This window comes from Vicugna pacos, chromosome 22, assembly GCF_048564905.1.
Source record: "Vicugna pacos chromosome 22, VicPac4, whole genome shotgun sequence".
Lineage (NCBI taxonomy): Eukaryota > Metazoa > Chordata > Mammalia > Artiodactyla > Camelidae > Vicugna > Vicugna pacos.
In genome coordinates this window covers 24,564,870-24,584,990 of record NC_133008.1, presented here as the reverse complement: position 1 = coordinate 24,584,990, position 20,121 = coordinate 24,564,870, and the positions used below count along the sequence as shown (strand labels likewise).

Genomic DNA, 20,121 nt, shown 5'->3' with positions numbered 1-20,121 from the left:
GAATGATGCGATATACCAAGGATTGCTGGCAACACCAGAATCTAAAAGAAAGGCAAGGAACAGATTCTTCCTAGAGTGTCTGGAGGGAATGTGGCCCTGCTGACACTTGACTTTGGACTTCCGACCTCGAGAACTAAAGGAGAATAATTTTCTGTTGCTTTATGCTACCTAATTTGTAGTCATTTTTAATGGCAATCCCAGGGACTACCAGAATATACACAGTAATGAACGTCTTGGGAGTGAATGAAACCATCCCAGATAATGGACCCAGAGAGGGCTGAGGTGCTAGGAAGGACCCCTCAGAGATGTTGACATTTAAAGGCGGAGCACAGAAAGAGAAGCCCCTAGTGGAGACTGAGGAGGCATCAGGAAGGAGGCGGGAGGAAAACCTGGAGGGTGACACCACAGAAGTCCCGGGGATGGGAGAGTCCAGAGTCAAAGGCTCCAAACACAAAGCAAGATACGTGTTGAACAATACCACCTGATTCTGCCACAAATGCAAATGGCATCATGGTCATGGCTTTAAAGTCAGTCAGCCCTTTTTTTTGATAAAATACACAGAATTTATCATCTTCACCATTTTCAACTGTACCATTCAGTGGCATTAAGGACATTCACATTGTTGTGCAACCATCACCACCATCCATCACCAGGACTTTGTCATCTTCCCAAAGTGAAATTCTGTTCTCATTCAACACTAACTCCCCCTCCACCACCCCCAGCCCCCAGGAACCACACGCTACTTTGTCTCAATGACTCTGCCCACTCTAGATACCTCATATGGGTGGAATCATGTAACACTTGTCCTTTTGCAATTGACCTATTTCACTTAGCATGATGTCTTCAAGTTTCATCCGTGCAGAAGCATGTGTCAGAATTTCCTTCCTTTTTAAGGCTGAATAATATTTCATTGTATGGATAGACCACATCTTGTTGATCCAGTCATCCATGGACACTTGGTTTGCTTCTACCTTTTGGCTATTGTGAGCAATGCTGCTATGAACATGGGTGTACAAGTATCTCTTTGAGCCCCTGCTTTCAATTCTTTGGGGGTATATACCCAGAATTGGGATCAGTGAATCAGATGGTAATTTTATGTTTCTTTTTTTCTTTGAGGAATCACTGTACCATTTTCCACAGCAGCTGCAGCCCTTAGCTTTTGGAAATACATATTAAAATATTTACAGATGAAATCATATGATGTTTGAGATTTGCTTTAACATAACCCTGGGTTTGCTTTAATTTGCAAAGTAAGGTTATGCTAAAGGTTAGGATATAGTAACACAAGATAAGTCATGAGCTGATCATTATTAAAGATGGAAGAGAATGAACTTGGAGGGCTACTATTCTATTCTCTCTTCTTCTGTAAATATTTGAGGTTTTCCAAAAGGAAAAAAAAATTCTTTTCATAGAAAGTACTTGAAATAGTCTTGATTCACATTGCAACAAGAACCTCACACTTAATTATGGAAACAAAAGTACTCAAGCTTGCTATAGTCTCAGGCAATTACAAATTATATTCAGCATCTAACCCCTCTGTTAAGTCAGGAGCTTGATTAAATGCTGACTTATATATTCACGTGTATCCTGAGAAGTTAGCAAGGGAAATTTAATCAGATGAACTACATCTGCTTATAGAAATGCCTGTCTTGGTTTTTCTTGAGAACAGAGCTATGTCCCCTCAACTTGCAAAATAACAAGTTTTACCTTGTAGTAACCTATAATGAAAAAGAATATGAAAAAATATATGTATGTCTACATATGACTGAAACATTATGCTGTACACCAGAAACTGACACAACATTGTAAACTGACTATGCTTCAATAAAAAAGAATATAAATTTTTTAAGAAAGAAAAAAAATAACAAGTTTTACCACACCAGAGATAAAGTCATGGATGACAGAATCGAGTGTGTCATTTCACCTGGAATACTTGAGAAAAATGATCAGCTTCATTTGTTCATTCATTCACTGGACAAACATTTACTGAGCATCTATTATATATAGGTCTTACCGCAGGGCACTGGGGGTAGATTCATAGAACAAATAAGAAACTCATGTTTTGGGGCAGAGAAACCCGTCCCCCAAAATAAGTGAATGTGGACAGATCTAGCATATGTCAGGTAGAGATGGTTTTTATAAGAAAAATGGAGCAGGCAGGGGGCCAGATAGAAGAGGAGGGAGAGTTGTTTTGGCAAGACCTCTCTGAGAAGGTGACATTGAAGCAGAGGCTTGAGGAAAGAAAGGAGCAGGGATGCAGATAACAGGGCGAGGGTGCTGCAGGCAGAGGAGACGTTAACAGCAAAAGCCTGTGAGGACAGTGGCTGGTGTGTCTGAAGAACAGCAAAGAGGCTCACTCATGTGGCAGGAGGGAAGGGAATGAGATGAGGGAGGTTTCAGGAGGATGGGGCTGTGATCCTTTGTAGTGTCTTTATTGTTTTCAAATGTAGGTTTTAGCATTTTTCAGGGATGGTGAGGCCAACAGATCAGGAGGCAACTGCTGTTGAAAGGATAGCTTGTTAGACTCATAGATTCCAAGAGGAGGGGCACCTCCTGTCATGCAGGGCTACACGGGGCAGCATCAGGGTCATCAGTCAGGAGTGGGAGGAGGAGAGCCTGACAGAGGGGTCGTGGGGGTGTAGGTGCTGGATGGGTTGGTTCATATTTGAACTCCATGCTCACGGCTGAATCCTTTACTATCCCAAAAGATTGGCTAACCCTGGGAGGGGCAATCCCTCCAGGGTCAGCCAGATGTCAAAGCATCCAAAACCCATGGTTAATATGTTTATCTTATACTTGCCTGAAAGACTTTTCCTCTTGGAAAGCCACATCGTGACCCTTAAGATGTTTTGAGTCCTAAGACCCTGAGGTCCTGCCTCTCCTGTTCATTACTCCAGCCTCAGCAACTGAATAGAATAGAAACTCACTGTCTCGCTAAGTAAACAGGGCATGTTACGGAGAAGTGCAGGCTGTGAACCATCTTTATGAGAGAGACAGAATGCTTGAAAATATAAAAGTGTTTGTTCATATTTTTAAGAAGAAAACAAAGGCTAAACCAGAGACCAATATAAAAGAATTCCTCTCTTCCAATAGGGAAAGAGAGGAAATGGAGCCAGAGGGGGAAACTGATCCTGGCACCTGAATCGGAGCAGAATTATTTCCCCGGAAAATGTGGACTTACTCCTTTTATTTTCTTCTGTTTTTTTTCCCAATGACTAAAAAAGAGCAGGAAACACACAGACACACACGCACAACAGAGAACGGGGTAAGAGTTAAGCTTAGTGACAACATGAATGGGAACACGCACACGTGTTCGCAAGGTTACACATAAATACATGCATACATCTGCGATGTCCTTCCAGAGCTGTTCTGGCTTTTCTATCACTGACAACAGCTAAATAATCTCATGTCCCATCTGGCACCCCGACTGTCACAAAGTTAACGCACTTAAAGTTAAGGAAGGCTTGTGATGAAGAAGAAATCCTCTGAATTATGAGATGGTAGATGTATCATGGGAATGGCTGGCACTGTTCAGCGTTGAACTGGCCACCTTAGTGCCAGTCCCACGGCCAGCCCCCAGGGGGGGCTTTCTCTGTCAACTCCTGCAGGCTGGGATGCTAGGAAAGAGATGATCCCAGGAGCATCCTTCAACCAGTGATTGACGGAAGTTGGTGAGTGAAGACCCTAGATCCCTTGGTCCCAGGGTGTGGCCCTAAGTAATGTGCTCTCTGCTGTCCCCAAGAGGTCTCCACCGGTACTGAGTTTGAGTTCACTGTTGGCAGCTGAAGGCCCATCCCTCCATGGTTCTTCCCTTCCCAGCACCTTTGCCAGTGTGTCCTGGGATCTCCTCCCAAAGCAGTTGAATCCTTGTTTCCAGCTCTGCTTCTGGGGAGAACTCAAACTAAGACAATGGATTTGGACAGATTCTGTTAGCTATTTCAAAATCTTCAGTCAAATTTGCAGCAACATGGATGGACCTGGAGATCATCATTCTAAGTAAAGTAAGCCAGAAAGAGAAAGAAAAATATCATATGATATCACTCTTATGTGATGTGGAATCTAAAAAAAAGAAAAAAGAAGACACTAATGAACTCATCTACAAAACAGAAATGGACTCGCAGACATAATAAACAATCTTATGGTTACTGGGGGAAAGGGGGTGGGAAGGGATAAGTTTGAGAGTTTGAGATTTGCAAATGATAACCACTATATGTAAAAATAGATTAAAAAATAAATTTCTTCTGTATAACACAGGGAATTATATTCAATATCTTGTAATAACTTCTAATAAAAACAAGTATCTGTATATGCATGACTGGGGCACTATGCTGTACACCAGAAATTGACACATTGTAACTGACTATATTTCTATTAAAAATAAAGAATCTTTAGGCAAAAGAAAGATCCTTCCTTCCTTTCTTTTATTCCTCCCTTTTTTCCTTCTCCTTCACCTCCCTCTCCCTTCCCCCTTCCTCCTCCTCCTCCTTCGTCTCCTTTCTCTCTCTCTCTCTCTCTCTTCCTCCCTTCTTCAAAAGAGTTTGAAGGGGCTTGCAGAATAAACACTGAGTATAAATTAGGTACCCCCCAATATATGTACTACCCCAGCCTCCCTGCATAATAGAGAAAAACCACAGAACTACTTGTCAGAAGACTTGGACTCGCCCTCTTCAAAAGGTAGCCACACGTCTCATGTGGCCACTGGTCCAAACTGAGATGTAAGTATGAAAATACATACCGGATTTTGAAGACTTCATACAAGAAAAACATGAAATATCACAGTAATTTTTATATTCATTATAGGTGGAAATGATAACATATTTAATATGTTCAGTGAAATCAAATATATTATTAAAACTAACTTTACCTGTTTCTTTTCACCTCTTCTAATGTGGCTGCTTAAATATTTAAAATTATATATGTCACCCATGTTATAGTTCTACCGGACAGCGCTGGTCTGGTTGATTACTCAGCTCTGTGCTTCTAAGCTCCGTGACTTGGGTTAAGACATTTAGTCCCATGGAGATGGTTTCCTCACTTAGGAACAACATCACAACAATCACAAAGAGTAATAATACCACCCCTCCACACCAACGTCCAAGCTACATTCTACTGTGAGCTTGACCTATCATTTAATCTCGCCAAGCCTCAGTTTCCTCATCTGCAAAATGGGGATGAGGGCAGTCTGCACCCTGTGGGATCAAGAAAGGGATAAATCACACCCCATGTGAGATGGGCCAGGCACAGGGTACTAGATAATAAGTGTTGGCTGCATTGATGATGCTATTTTCTGAGTGCAGGTAAAACTGCATCTCGTGTCCAAAGGAAGTATTCCCAGGAAGCATCTGATGCCTTAGAAACAAGGGAGGCAAAGAGCAGGGGAGGGCCCACCAGAGACACAGATAAATAAAGCTAACAGATAGGGGGAGAGTATAGCTCAGTGGTACAGTGCATGCTTAGTATGCACGAGGTTTTGGGTTCAATCCCCCGTCCCTCTATTAAAAATAATACTTAAATAAATACCTAATTATCCCCCCCACCAAAATAAAGGTAACAGAAAAACAAATCCCAACAACAGTCATCTAAAGGGAATAGAAGTTCTATCTAAGAACTCCATGCAGAGAGAAACATGAATTTATTTGTGTTCAGGCTGCTGGAACACGTGTTGTCTCACAGAGATACCAGAATGGATTGACTTGACAGAACATTAAACCCCTTTTCTGTGTCTTTTTTGATTCCCTACTCTGGCATCATCCCTGTCTTTTGTTGTGGAAAATGCTTTCATCCCCAGCTGACAGAAATCATTTTACTCTCCTACCTGAGACGCTCTCTTAAGAACTTGCTCTCTCGAAGTGTTTCGAGTTCCCAAATCAAGAGGAAAAAACTCAAGTCACCCTGTGAGGACCAGAAGCAAGGAAGAGAGACTGAATTGTGCTCAAAGATGTGTCACCAGGCAGTATGACCTGTGGTTGGGCTGTGTGGCCTTGGGCAGGTTGCTCAACCTCTCTGGCTTCGGTGTGTTCACTGTGAAACAGGGAAGTTACAGTGTTCACTGATGGTGGTAAGGGTTAAACGAGATAATTCACAGAGTGTGTTAAACTCAGAGCCTGGGTGGTGGTGTTACTAACTTTCCCTGCCTCCAAACTGGAGTTATTTTTTGTTACCAAAGAGATTCCTATTCTTCTAAAGAATGCTGAGACTTTTCTTTAAACTTGTTTATAATTATTTTTAAAATATTTTTCGAAATTAATGTAATTTTCATATTAAAAAATTTAAACCTCTATTCCATGACTACCCCAACACAAACACTGTGGTACTTCTGTCTAGTTTCTCCCCCAATCTCATGTCTTTATTTTACATATAGAGATAATTATAGGGCAAAGATATTTGATATATAACAGATCATCATCTGAGTATTAGTTATATGAATACTCATTATATCCAGAGCATTATCATTATCCAGTTAGCCACACAGTTAGGAGTTTTGAGAAGCAAAAGTTGTCCTGACATAAAAATATTCACCAATGAACTGACAACTCCACAATTATCCATTCTGGACTAACATGAACATCCCTTTGGAGCCCATCAGATCAATGTATTTGGCAATGTTTATCTCTGATTGTTGATGGTTCTTTGAAATTAAACAATACAATTCAAAATGATGTGCACTGATTGCAATGTGCAAACTGGAAATCTTTGCAAAAGGCAGCACGATTTCATGAAGTCAATGCAAGGGATGTGGGAGAACCATTCACAACGCAGGGGACTCCACTGACTCCACTCACAGAGAACCTGTGAAGTTAGACTGGTTACCGACAGAAAAGCAGATAACAGACAGGATGACGGTGATAAATGCTTTGAAAGAGAAGGAACTGATGAGTGAATGACATTAAAGGCCCTGTGGGGAACTTGATGAAGACTTTGCATCCGTGTGCAGAAATGACTCCATGTATGAATACACCACTAAAGCCAAAGATGAAATGAAAGCTGTTCCGTTGTTCCATCATACACTTTTTTTAGTAGGAAATGGTATACATGCAATATATCAACTTTTTTTAAATTGAAGTATATAGTCAGTTAAAATGTGTGTTCCTGGTGTACAGCATAAGGTTTCAGTCATACACACACACATATATATTCATTTTCCTCGTCTTTTTCATTGTAGGTTACTACAAGATATTGAATATAGTTTCTTGTGCTAGACAGCAGAAATTTGCGTTTTTTAATCTATTTATGTATAGCAGTTAATATGAGCAATAAAATATCAACTTTTGACTCATTTTTTAATTTGAAGAATTAGAGCATCTTGCAATTATTACTTAAATTTTATTGAACATAATGAGCTAAAAATAAACTTAGGTTTATGAAGTTTGCATTCATTTTTCAGGACAAAGTCCCAACTGGATTCCTATTTTCATTGGATTCACTCTCAGCAGCTTTTTCTAGTAATAAGTATTCTGGAACAGAGGAGATTTCCCCTATCACTTTCCCACTTAATGTCATATTATAACCATCATTTTAATGGCTACATTTACTTATTTACTTAGTCTCCTTTTGTGAACTTTTAATAATGTTTCCAACTAGATGCTTTTAAAAGTAATAGGGCAATGAGTGATATTGCATCTTGGTGTTCTGAACACAAAGATACGTCCCTCGTGTGTTATCACTGGGTCAGATGTGAAATGGCTGCATCTGTCAAATCCTTGATATATATTTTCATGTGTCCCTCCAAACTGCCTGTACAAAAGGACTTGGCTGTCAGAAACTTTTGAGGAGATGGCGCTGCTCCTTGTATATTACACATATTTGTTGAGCACCTACTGTGTGCCAGGAGTTGTTCCAGCACCTGGGACACAGCTCAGAACAACACAGCCTCCAATCCCTGCCCTCACAGAGCTGACATTCTCACTGGGGAAAACAGACACAAACAAGTAATTATTCAATATGGCAGACATGGTGTAGAATCAGGAAGGACGGCATGGTGGTAAAGATGGTGTGGGGAACAGAGAGGATAATCAGGGAACCTCCTTGGTAAGGTAACATGCAAGGAGAAACTTGAAGGAAGTGAAGAAAGGAGCCATCAAAAATCTGTGGGAAGGCTACGGGAGCAGCAAGTGCAAAGATCTTGTGCAAAGTGCAAAGGCTGGCACATGCTCAGCGTGTACAGAGAAGTAGGTGAGGGGAGATTGTTCAGGGCCTTATGGATGGTAGTGAAGACTTTGGCTTTTATCCTGAAGAAGATGGGAGCTATGGGGGGTTCTGAGCAGAAGAGGGACATGCCCTGAATCAGGTGTTCACAGTCTCCTTGTGGCCAGAAGAGCAGAGGGAGCAAAGCAGAAACTGAGGGATGAGGGAAGAGGCAAGGGCACTGGTGCAGGTGGGAAATGATGGGAGCCGTGACCAGGTGTGCGCCATGCAGTTATTTCTGCATTGATTTCTGAAGGCAAAGCAGACAGATGTGGCTTATGGATTTGATGTGGGGGATTTGCAAGGGAGCGGAGTCAAGGACACCTCAGGGATTTTAACGTGAGTAGCCTAAGGACAGAGCTGCCATAGGCTAAGATGAAGAAGATGGAGGGAGGGGTGGTGTTGAGAGGGATGACAATTCATACCTACTTACCACGTCCCCCTTGAATTATAGAATCACCCCACAGCAGCATTCATACAGAATGAAAATGCAAACATCTATTAATAATTATTTGCAAATGCTGCATATTAGGTAGTTTAGATAAACTCTGCTCTCTGGGAATTTTGCCAGAAAAAATCCCAAACTAAGCTTCTACAGCTATCAAAGCCAATAAAGTGCCATCAGGGAGAATATGGAGAAAGGCAAAGTCTCTGCCTTGTGTGAGAATCTATTTAATCTAAAATTATCATTCCTTCAGCCACCTTCCCTCAGACCACAGATCATCTGAACATAAAGATAAACATAATGGAGCTAAAGCAGGACTGGAGGCAAGAAAACAAAGTAATTGCAGGATGGATATCTGGCAATTTAAGGGCGGACTGGGAGAGGATTCCTCAACCAGAAGGAGAAAATTAAATGAAACTCTCTCCCTTGACTGGCAGCCCCACTCCTTCCCTCTTTGCCCCTATCCTCTGCCAGCCCTGGATTAGAGTCCCCAGGTCTACTTCCATTATTGTTTGGGTAACCTTTATATAGTAATGGTCCTGCCATATTCTAGTTCATTTATTTAGTCATTTAAGTTTCTACTATGTTCCAGCAATTGTAATAGACACCTAGCATTGAGTGTTTCAGAGACAGCCAGTTGCCCCCCACCCTGCCGTTATCCAGTCTTCTCTAGCTTTCAGAACCCAGCAATCAAACAGAACTATTTTTCCTAGACTTCTTTGCAGGGAGGTATGGGCATCTGAACCATGCTGGTCTTAAGTAACCTTTGTCCTTTGACCTTTTTCCTGCCTGGAATGCAGATGTGATGTCTGGAGCTGCAGCAGCCATTCTGAGACTGATCATGAGAGAAAGCCAGGAGGATCAGCCATGACCTCCTTGGGCCACTGTAGAATTTTATTTTATATTTAGCCAAAGGAAATTCTTGACTGATACATACAGATGGTCTGAACAAGCTGTATTTTCACCTGTTTCTCTGCATAAGACTCTTTAGGTTTTACTCAGCTTTGTAAGCCTTCAGGAAATGTTGGATGAATTAGTGAGTGAATGAGGCAGCTCTACTTTCACAATTCAAAAATGGGAAAAAAGTGGACCAGATGTTGAATGAAAGAATGCCCAATGGGAGCCATCTGTCATCTTTCCTACCCCAGGTTTCCACAATGAACTTCTGAAGCCTTGGAAAACCTCATCTGTGAACTGGGAATAATAACAGTACCTACTGATGGGCTTTTTGTGAGGATCAAATTAGCCACAACAGCCAAAAGATCTAGAATGTTAACTAGCCTCTTGGAAGTGCTCCTTAAAGGTTGCCATTGCTTTATTATTTTGACAGCCCTAGCAAAAATAGATCTGACCATCTACTCCCTCGCCCCACCATTGCTCTATATTGCTACACCTTGTTGGTTTCCTCCATAGTGTTCTGCACAACTATTTGTTGATTTACTTATTTTATCAGCATCTCCGTCTGAGAAAGTTGCTTGCCCACTACATCACTGCCAGACTTGTTCTCTGCTCTTTTCTACTCTGAGCATCACCTAGTTTCCAGGTTCCTATTGTTTTCATGAGGCACCAGCAGCGGGGAGGAGAGAGAGACGACAGGGTATTTCTTCCCCATTTCCTCTCTGCTTTGGTGCCACGTCTCTGGTCAGTTGGCTGGGTCCCTCCATGATAACAGCTCCTGCCAGGCAGTTCTCCTTCGTGATCCCAATTCTTCATGGACTTGGCATGGCCATTTCTTCAACTCAAGGGTGGTAATGGCCCTCAGCTACTGCTAGCAACTGGATGCCCCTGATCCCTTCCAAGTTCCCTTAACTCTGTCCCCACCTCTTCAAGGAAGCCCCTTCTTAAAGCCTATTCACCGAAACAACAGGGAGAGAGGTGCAGGGAAGTGAATTGTTTCTTCTTTGGACTCTGGGGACACCCTCACCAAGTGATAAATTCCTCAGGGGCACAGAACACACCTCAGCTTTACACATCAATCCCCCAGACCCAGCACACAGCCTGGCCTGGAAAAGTTGTGTAATAAACACTTGTGGGATGACTAACCTCCCTTCTCATCAAACAGAACAGAATTATAAAATAACAGTAGTAAGGTGAGACCTTTCAGTATTTCTTTTAAGATTGCTGTATTTTTTTGTTTTTGCATGTCTGAGAAATTCTTTCTCTTTCTTCTATTCTAAATGATAATCTTGCAGAAACATAGATAGACCTAGAGATGATTATACTGAATGAAGTAAGTCAGACAGAGAAAGACAAATAGCATATGATGTCACTTTAAAAAGTGACACAAACGAACTTACTTATAAGACAGAAAGAGACTCATAGACATAGAAAACAAACTCATGATTACCAAAGAGGGAAGGGGAGGAGGGATAAATTAGGAGTTTGAGATTATCAGATACAACCTACTATATTCAGGATAAACACAAAGGTCCTACTGCATAGAACAGGGAACTATATTCAATAGCTTGTAATAACCTACAATAAAAAAGAATATATATGTATAACTGAATCACTATGCTGTACACCAGAAACTAACACAGCATTGTAAATCAACTATAGGTCAATAAAAAACAAAATAAAATAATAAGGTGATATCATTTTGTCTATTATATTAACAAAAAATATTTTAAGATATTAATACAATTGACCCCCAAACAACACGGGGGTTAGGGGCACTGACCCCCAGCAGTTAAAAATCCCTCTTTAACTTTACAGTCTGCACTCAGTATTCCACTAACCCTGGGTCCTGTAGTATTGGAGTATGTATTTATTGAAAAAGAAAATCCTTGTACAAGTGGACCCCTGCAGTTCAAAGCTGTGTTGTACAAGGGTCAACTGGACCAGATGCTGGTCAGTGTGCACTCAAATTGGTAGACTCACGCATCACTGGCAGACATGTAAATTGGTACAGCCCTTGAGAGAAGCCATTTGGACACAGGTATGAGAAACCATTAAAATGGGTCCTATTTTTTGACCCAGGAAAACTGCGCCTGGAAATTTATACAAAAGAAATAATCCCAAAGAAGGGGAAAGTATGTAAAGATTTTATTGGAGCATCTTTTTATAATGTCAAAACATGCCCAGCAATAGTGGAATTGTTAAGGGGGTTCTAAGGAAAACGATCTTATGTAGCCATTAAAATGATATACTAATTTGGTGCTGTCCCAATTCTGGGTGGTTTTTTCCCCCTCAGTTTTCTGTGCTTTTAACAAAACAAAAATTAATTTTCAGTAAGTAATAAAAAATAATGTTATCACGGAAAATAAATTAAACCCTTTACGTCAAAACCCCTTCTATTATTCCCAGATACATTTTTTTTCCATCTTCAGATTTTCTTTGCACCCTCCGGGCTGTTACCCTGTGGCAGAGAAAAAGTTTACTCTCCAAGAATAACCTGATCTACTTTACTAAAAGTTCCCTCACTTGTTTGCTCACTGAACAAGAACCAAATACTCCATGTTAAGTACATGGAAATGAACAAGACTAACAAGAACCCTGCCTTCAGGGGCGTGACATTCTAAAGAGAGGAAAAGCATTAAAAAGATAAATAAGTAAAATCTATAATATGTCAGGTGGTGACAGTTGCTTCAGATAAAACTAAAACAGACAATGCATTGATGTGAAGTTCAAAACAGGCACAACAAATCTATGGTAATGGAATAAATTGTAGAGTATCTATGTGATGGAATACACACAGCAATGAAAAAGAACCAACCACTGCTCCATGCAACACCAGGCAGACTCAATCCATGGTAACAGAATCAGAATAGCAGTTGCCCCAGGGGTGGAGGCACTGGCCTGGGAAAGGATGGGAGGGAACTTCAAGGGGGGCTGGAAAAGTTACTTATCTTGAACTAATGGTGGTCACACAAGTGTCTACACATGCAAAAACTTAACTGAGTTGTACACTTAAGATTTGTGAACTTAGAGGCACATAGAGGAAAAGGCGATGAAAACGGAGGCAGAGAATAGACTGATGCAGCCACAAACCAAGGAATGGTGGCAGCCACAAGAAGCTGAAAGAGGCAAGGAATAGATTCTCCCCTAGAGCCTCCAGAGGGAGACTAGCCTTGCTGACACCTTGGCTTTGGACTTCTGGCCTCCAAAACTGAAGGAGAATATGTTTCCTTTACTTTAAGTCACCCAGTTTGTGGTCATTTGTTACAGCATCCACAGGAGCCCAATACAGTGTTTTTCACTTCTCAAGTTAAAAAAAAAAATTTATGAACATTGCTGTGTAGTGGCCCAATTTGAAAAAATTAGAATGGAAAAGAGGGAAACAAGGAATAAAAGAGGAACAGGGGCTGGGAAAAGGTTGTGGTGGTGGAGTAGCTGCAAGTTTACTAAGGTGGGTGGGGTCAGGGAAGGTGACTTTGAATTGAGATCTGAAGGAGGGGCAGGAGTGAAGCAGAAATAAGTCACAAGAATAAGAAAATTGTAAGAAAGGAATGTTAACATTTAGGTATTCACAGCTGTGCATTGATTCATTCATAAAAATTTCCAAGCACCTGCTCTGTGCTAGGGATGCACTGGGAGCAAAGCTGGACAGAGCCCTTATCTTCAGACGAATCGAATAATCACATCAGTGAAAGGTAAATCATGAGGTTGACAAGGGTAATGAAAGAAAGGTGCACGGTGCAATCAAAGTATATAACAGGAGGTACAGGAGAGAGACAGAGATGCAGAAAAAGAAACAGAGAGAAATATACAGAGAGAGACACACAGAGACAGAGAAAAGAGTGAGGATAGGAGAGAGAAAGAGAAGCAGAGGGACAGAGATGGGGAGAGGTGTCAGTAAGGTGAATTATATTTGGGGCTTTCTGAATGCTCTTTTCCACAGCTGAATAATAACAGTAAAAGCCTAGTAATTAGTATACAACTGCTCAGTCTCTCTCTCTTGCCTGGGGCTGGCAAAGAAAATAACCAATTGTACTGGAGAAAGGACCAAGGACTTAAGGAGGCATTTGAAAGGAAAATCAGCCTAGGAGCCATGCACTGGAGAAAAAGAGTCTGGTAAAATAAAGAGACCCCTGGGGTCAGGAAGGAAGGTGGTATGAAAAGGTGTGTGTGGGGGTTCTAAATTAGAAATTAAAATTTCTCAAGTAGGTTCTGATGTTAAATGGGGTCTGGGAGGATAAAAGAGGAAGCCTTATGACACTAAAGTGCCATCCACCTTCACAGACGATGTTCCTTATCCTTCACCACCAAAAGTATACCCTGGCTATATAAGCATTTTCCTCCAAATTTAGCAAACCATGGAGATGGACTTTAACTTGTTTAACTACCTCTCTTGCTAGTCCTATTTGTGGCAGAGAAAATGCTTTGTATCTGCCAAATCCTGTTTCCTTTTCCTCCTGGGCATACAGCAAGAATACAGGTCCCAGCTTTCCCTGCAGCTGGTTAAGGCTCTGGAACTGCACTCTGGCCAATGACATTTAAGCAGAAGTGATGTGAACCACTTCTAAGCCTGGTCCCTAAGAAATGCCCAGCATCATCCCCCAGCTTCTCTCTTTCCTCATCTGACAGCCAAATTCAGATGTAACACCAGGGAACTCAAAAGCCCTACCTAGGAGAAAGTAGAGGCATACCATGGAAGGACCCTGGATCCCTGAGTTCCCACTTGGAAAAAAGCCTCCCAGGAGAACCATCCAGCTTGGACAACTAAGTAAGCAAGGGCATTTTCACCATGTTCAGTCACTGAACATTCAGGGTTTATTTGTTACAGCAGCTGGTGCTACTTATCATGACTGATACACCCTGATAAGAGCATGTGTAAAAAAAAAAATGAGTGTGTGTAGACCACAGGTTTTGAGGAGAGTTGTTATTCTCTTCAATTCTGCCTCTAAACCTTTATTTTCCTCCCCTCGAGGGAGAATCCATCCTTCTTCAAGACTCAGAACACCTGTATAGCATTTCCACCATCTCTTAGGCATCCCCATCTCTCTTGCTGTCCTCAACAACCTGTTTCTCACCTCTGTGTCTTGGCATAGCACTGGGATGCTAAATAAATATGGCAGACAATGCATGTGTTTCAGTCTAAATGGACAGAGATGCCACCTGCTGCTGTGGGACAGACTGAAAACCAATTGGAAACATCACACCCATGACTTTGGCCTTGGTGATACGGGTCTCTAGCCACTAAGCAAACCAAGCACGTAAGCTTTTAAGACAATCCAGTTACCAAGATAGAGAAGTACGGGTTATATTTCACTCTTCCCTCTTTCTTATCCCACTGTTTAATCAGTCGCCAAAATGTATCGATTCTACATCCAAATATCTCTCAAATCCATCCATTTCTCTCATCATCTTGCTTCCAACAAATTCCAGGCCGCTATCACCATTATCCCTTAGGGAAAATTCCATTTCCATTCACAAGACCCTGTGTGATCTGGCCCCTGCCCCAGTCCCAGCCTCCTCTCTCCCCTATGCTATACATTCTAGCCAATCTGGACGTCCTTCAATTCTTTAAATGCACCATCCTCCTTCTCATCTCTGGAGCTCTGTAATACTCTCCCCATAGTCAGAAGCAGTCCTCCATCCTCTTCCCCTTCCCCAACCAACGGCTACTCACTCTTTGGGTTTCAGCTGAAATGCTCCTTTTCCCAAGAAGCCTTCTTTGAGATTGTTAGACTACATCTGACCCTGAAATTATAAACCTTGTCCTTCATTCAGATGATTAGGATGCTGGCCAGCAGAGACCACATCTGTATTGTTCATTATTGTGTTTGCAGGGTCCAGCACAGGGCACAGCACATAGCAGGTTTCTTGAGAAGATATGGTTGAATAATTAAATGGATAGATGGATGAATGGATACATGACTGGATGGAAGGATAGATGGATAGGTGATGACTGGAGGGATGGATGCATTTCTCCCTCAAGATGCTGAATATGAATCTATGAGTCTGAAAGAAGCCAGGGATAGCTGTCATTCTCACAACCCAAAAATCAGAAGTTCCCTGAGGCCACATTCTTGCTCATCTTTGTTTTCATGGAGTTTGCATTCTTTTGGGGGGTGAACAGATGACGGTGAGGGAGGAAGCAAAGACAACAGAGAACACACAAATAAACCGGGTAGAACCAGAAGATGACACACAGTGCGAGCCTTGAGGAGGTGACGTTTGATCTGAAACCTCAGGCACTTCAAATGAAACAGATGAGAATGCCAATTCCATGCCCCAAATCAAGCCAAGTGATAATCAGAATGTGTTGACTGACAGCAGTGGCTGGGATTTAAAAATAACCCAGTCAACCTATTATGTGTGTCCTGCCTTTTGCTTTAGTAATCTCTTTCCCCAGGTGCCTGAGGAAATACAAATGGCCCTTAAATAGATGACAAGGGGCCCATTTTCACTCATAATAAGAGAAAAGCAATTAAAATTGTACGGAGATGCCATTTTCCACCGATTGCATGGGCATAAATCCAAAAGCATGATAATGCGCCCTGCTGGCTGGGCTGAGGTGCACCAGTGGGCAGTCTCCCCTGATGCAGGTAGGAAGGAAAATTGGTCCAGGACTCACGGAGGGTCATTTGGCAGTGTCAATCAAAATTACCCAGGCTATTACTCTTTGACCCAGCAATCCACCTTCTCCAAATTTATCCCATCGTCCACATTAGGTTTGACATGTTCTTTAAAATGCCTCCTACACTGCTGGTGGGAGTGTAAATTGGTGCAGCCACTATGGAGGACAGTGTGGATGTTCCTTAGAAAACTAAAAATACACTTACCCTAGGATCCAGCAATCCCACTCCAGAGAGAGTGGGCATATATCTGGAGAAAACTATCATTCAAAAAAACATATGCACCCCAATGTTTATAGCAGCACTGTTTACAACAGCCAAGGCATAGAAACAACCTAAATGTCCATCAACAGATGACTGGATAAAGGAGATGTGGCGTGTATATATATATATATATAAATAAATATTACTCAGCCATTAAAAAGAATGAAATAATGCCATTTGCAGCAACATGGATGGACCTAGAGATTATCATATTGAGTGAAGTAAGTCAGACAGAGAGAGACAAATAATATGATATCACTTATATGTGGAACTAAAAAAATGATTCAAATTCTATTTATAAACCAAAAACAGACTCATAGATACAGAAAATGAACTATGGTTACCAAAGGGGAGGGATAAATTAGGGATTAGGGATTAACATATACATTACTATATAGAAAATAGATAAATAAGGGAACTATATTCAATTTCTTCTAATAACATATAATGGGAAAGAATCTGAAAAGAAAAAAATATATGTATGTATTGTGTATGTATAACTGAATCACTCTGCTATACACCTGAAACTAACATTGTAAATCAACTACTCTTCAATTTATTTTTTTAATGACATACAGTGTTACTCATTGCACCATTGTATATAATGGCAGAATATTGGAAACAACCCATGTATCCATCAGCAGGGGCTGGTTTAATAAATTATGGACCACTGCATAAAAAATAATAATCATAGCTTAGCTGCATGTCACTTATTTCATGCCAGGCACTATTCTAAATGCATTACATGTACTAATTCTTAATAGCTATGTCAGGAATATCCTAAGAGCCATCCCATTTTATGGGTGAAGAAACTGAGGTCCAGAGAGGGTCAGTAACTTGCCCCAATTACACAGCTGGGTAGCAGCAAGTCAGGTCAGGGAGGAGGGGTGATGGCTTGAGGGTACAGTTATGTGTCTGTAAAAAGAAGAGGTCCAAGAAAATTATTTGAAGTATAGGAAAGACAAGTGACAGTGGGTAGGGGAACAGGATGCTCTAAGGTTGCCTTCTTTTCACTCCCAGGCCCCAGGAAAGGTATTCATGGGGAGAGGGGAGTGGGAGAGGGGATCTCAGCTGCTCCCTCTTCCCCAGCTACCTTCAATCATGCAGCTGGAATACTACCTTCCAGGGTATAAGGATGCGTTTGCCAAACTGATCTGAAAAGATCTCCAAGAACAGACTGTTAGATGGGGGAAAAAAGCAAAATACCGAACTTCATGTAGAATATATGCCCTTTTATGTAAGAAATGAGGGAAAATTAAAATAAAGATTCACATTTGCACATACCTCATGTGAAAACTGGTAAATGTTGCAGGGGTGGGAGACGGAAGGGGGAGGTGAGTGGGATAGACTGGGGAGAGGTAGAAAATATTAATGTAGTAACTATTAAAACATTAGCAATTAATTTTGAAGTTGTCAGAGAAACTCACAGATACTCAGGAAAAGCATCTCTAACCTGCTAAAAACAATGCATGTGACTTGCAGTCAGCCCCAGTCCCCACCATTCCCTATTATGCCCAACAGAGAGGCCTCCTCTAAAGGGGGCAGTCACTATGAACATAGTACACAAATATCTCTTCAAGATCCTGCTTTCAACTCTTATGGGTATATACTCAGAAGTGGACTTGCTGGGTCATATGGTAATTCCTTCAATGACTCTCTTTTGCTAGACCTAGAGGTTAAACACTTTTGCTCTAGGCCTCCATGCCTCCCACCCAAGCATCCTCACCATTGCCAGAGGCTGCCCTCTGCCCACTGAATAAAGTCAAAAGCCTCAATTTTACTTCTGTCTACCAGATCCCTATTTTGCTGCATCCTCCTTGAATCATAAATTTTAACCCAGAGATATTGGCTGCTCATTAGAATCTGCAGGGGGTGCTCAGAGAGTCTGTCTCAGGAGGTCTCCAGTGTGGTTCTGGCACTGGCATTTTATTTTTTAAGTTCTCCAGAGCATGAGGTGGGCAGGCTTCTTAGAGAAACACAGGTATCTATGCTCAATCACTTTCCATTCCTCCAGTACCTAAGATGATTCGTAACTCCAAGCTTTTAGGTACCAAGCTCCCTCCACTCTGGAAACCCTTTCTCTCCCTGAGTATTTGACACACACCAACCCACATCAAGGATCATACTTCATAAATTCTTTTCAAGTATTTCTCAATAGAATTGACCAGCCCCCTGGAGTCCTTGTGTATCCCAATCTTACCAGGGCTGCCTACCCCATCTAGAACGTAAGCACTCTCTGAGAGGAGGGATTGCATCTTATCTTGCTCCCCCTCCATCTAGAACAGTTGTTGGCAAAGGAGAGCCCCTTGGCCAAAAGTCATCCCATTAGCATACCAAAGACACTCTTATCACTTCGGAGATTCCAGGGGTTTTAGGAGCTGTGTGCTGGGAACTGGGGACAAAGCTCAAATATTTTTTATTATACCACAGGCTGATGACGTCATTCCAGCCTCTGAATGCAGCCATTCCTAAAACCTCACATTTTAGCACCTGGATGCAACCATTCCTGAAACCTTTTTTTTTTCACTTGAGTCAATAAATTCACCACCACCGCTACCTTTTTTTTTTTTTTTTCAGCCTGAGTCAGTTTGAATTGTGTTTCCATCTCTTACATCTAAAAGAATGTTGATTGATACCCCTGGGCTATCCCATCCATCTGGAACGCCTTCCCGGAGATCAAGACATTGATCAGCCTGACCAACTTGGGCTCATCACTCACATCTTGGCTCAACGCTGCCTCGGCTGGGTAGGCTTCCATGATTCCACAAAGCAAACTCAGCGCACTCTGCACATTCCTCCCTGCAGCATTTGTCTGACACCTCGGTGTCTGTAGAGCTGTGTTTCGGTGGCACTAGACCATTCGTTCCTGGCGCGTAAGCACTAGGGCCCTTCCACATTTGCGTTCCCAGCGCTGACCCCAGCGGCACCCAGTAAATAGCTGTTGTGTTGAATGAATGAGTAAGTGAATGATGAAACAGTAAAGCGTCCCTTTCCTCTGACAATGGATTTATTTTTAAAAAGGGAAGGAAAGACAAAGGCTGTACCCCTGACGGTGGCTTCAGGGCTCACGCCTGCATTCTCTCCTCCGATAAAATAGCAGGCAAGGTGTGTGGGAAGGGAACAGAGGTGCCTCGGAGACAGGCAGATAAAGGAGTGGGTGGCTCTTGCCAGCAGCCAGCCTTTCTTTCATCTTCGGCTGTGTGTGGCCAGCCCCTGCCCCCAGTGCCCACCTGCCAGGCTCAGCTCCTCTAGATCCCTGGAAACAATGAGAAATAATTTGTCTGAGGAGAGGGCGGGGGAAATAGGATGAGAAAAGGGTGGGAGATGGGCCCGTTTCATTCCAGCTGGCTCCCGCGTTCCATCCCTGCTCCCTGAGCTAGCCAAATGCATCTTCTAATTTAGTTCATTCTTCTCTTCCCAGCCGCTGGTAATGGGCCCACACAGAACACTGTTGGAATTCAACCATCCTTCTCCGTAAAAAGGAAAAGTGAGAGGGCAGGCGAAAGCGAGATGAGACGGACGGAGGAAGAAAAGAGGGGAAAGAAAAATGAGAAACCATCAAAACCATAGCTAAGAAATGGAGCTCTTACTATAAGGCAGGCCCTTAGCTGACAACCTGACATGTAGTAACTCAAATCATCCTCTATGGTTACCAAAGGAGAAAGAGATGTGGGAGAGGGGTGAGTCAGGAGTTTGGGATTAACATAT

At 42.1% G+C, this 20,121-nt stretch overlaps 1 protein-coding gene across 1 annotated transcript in view; it reads right to left on the bottom strand.

The window, feature by feature from the left end:
• CACNA1A (calcium voltage-gated channel subunit alpha1 A) overlaps positions 1–20,121 on the bottom strand; it is a 280,383-nt gene that overhangs the window by 220,150 nt on the left and 40,112 nt on the right. The gene's annotated exons all lie outside the window — the stretch shown is intronic.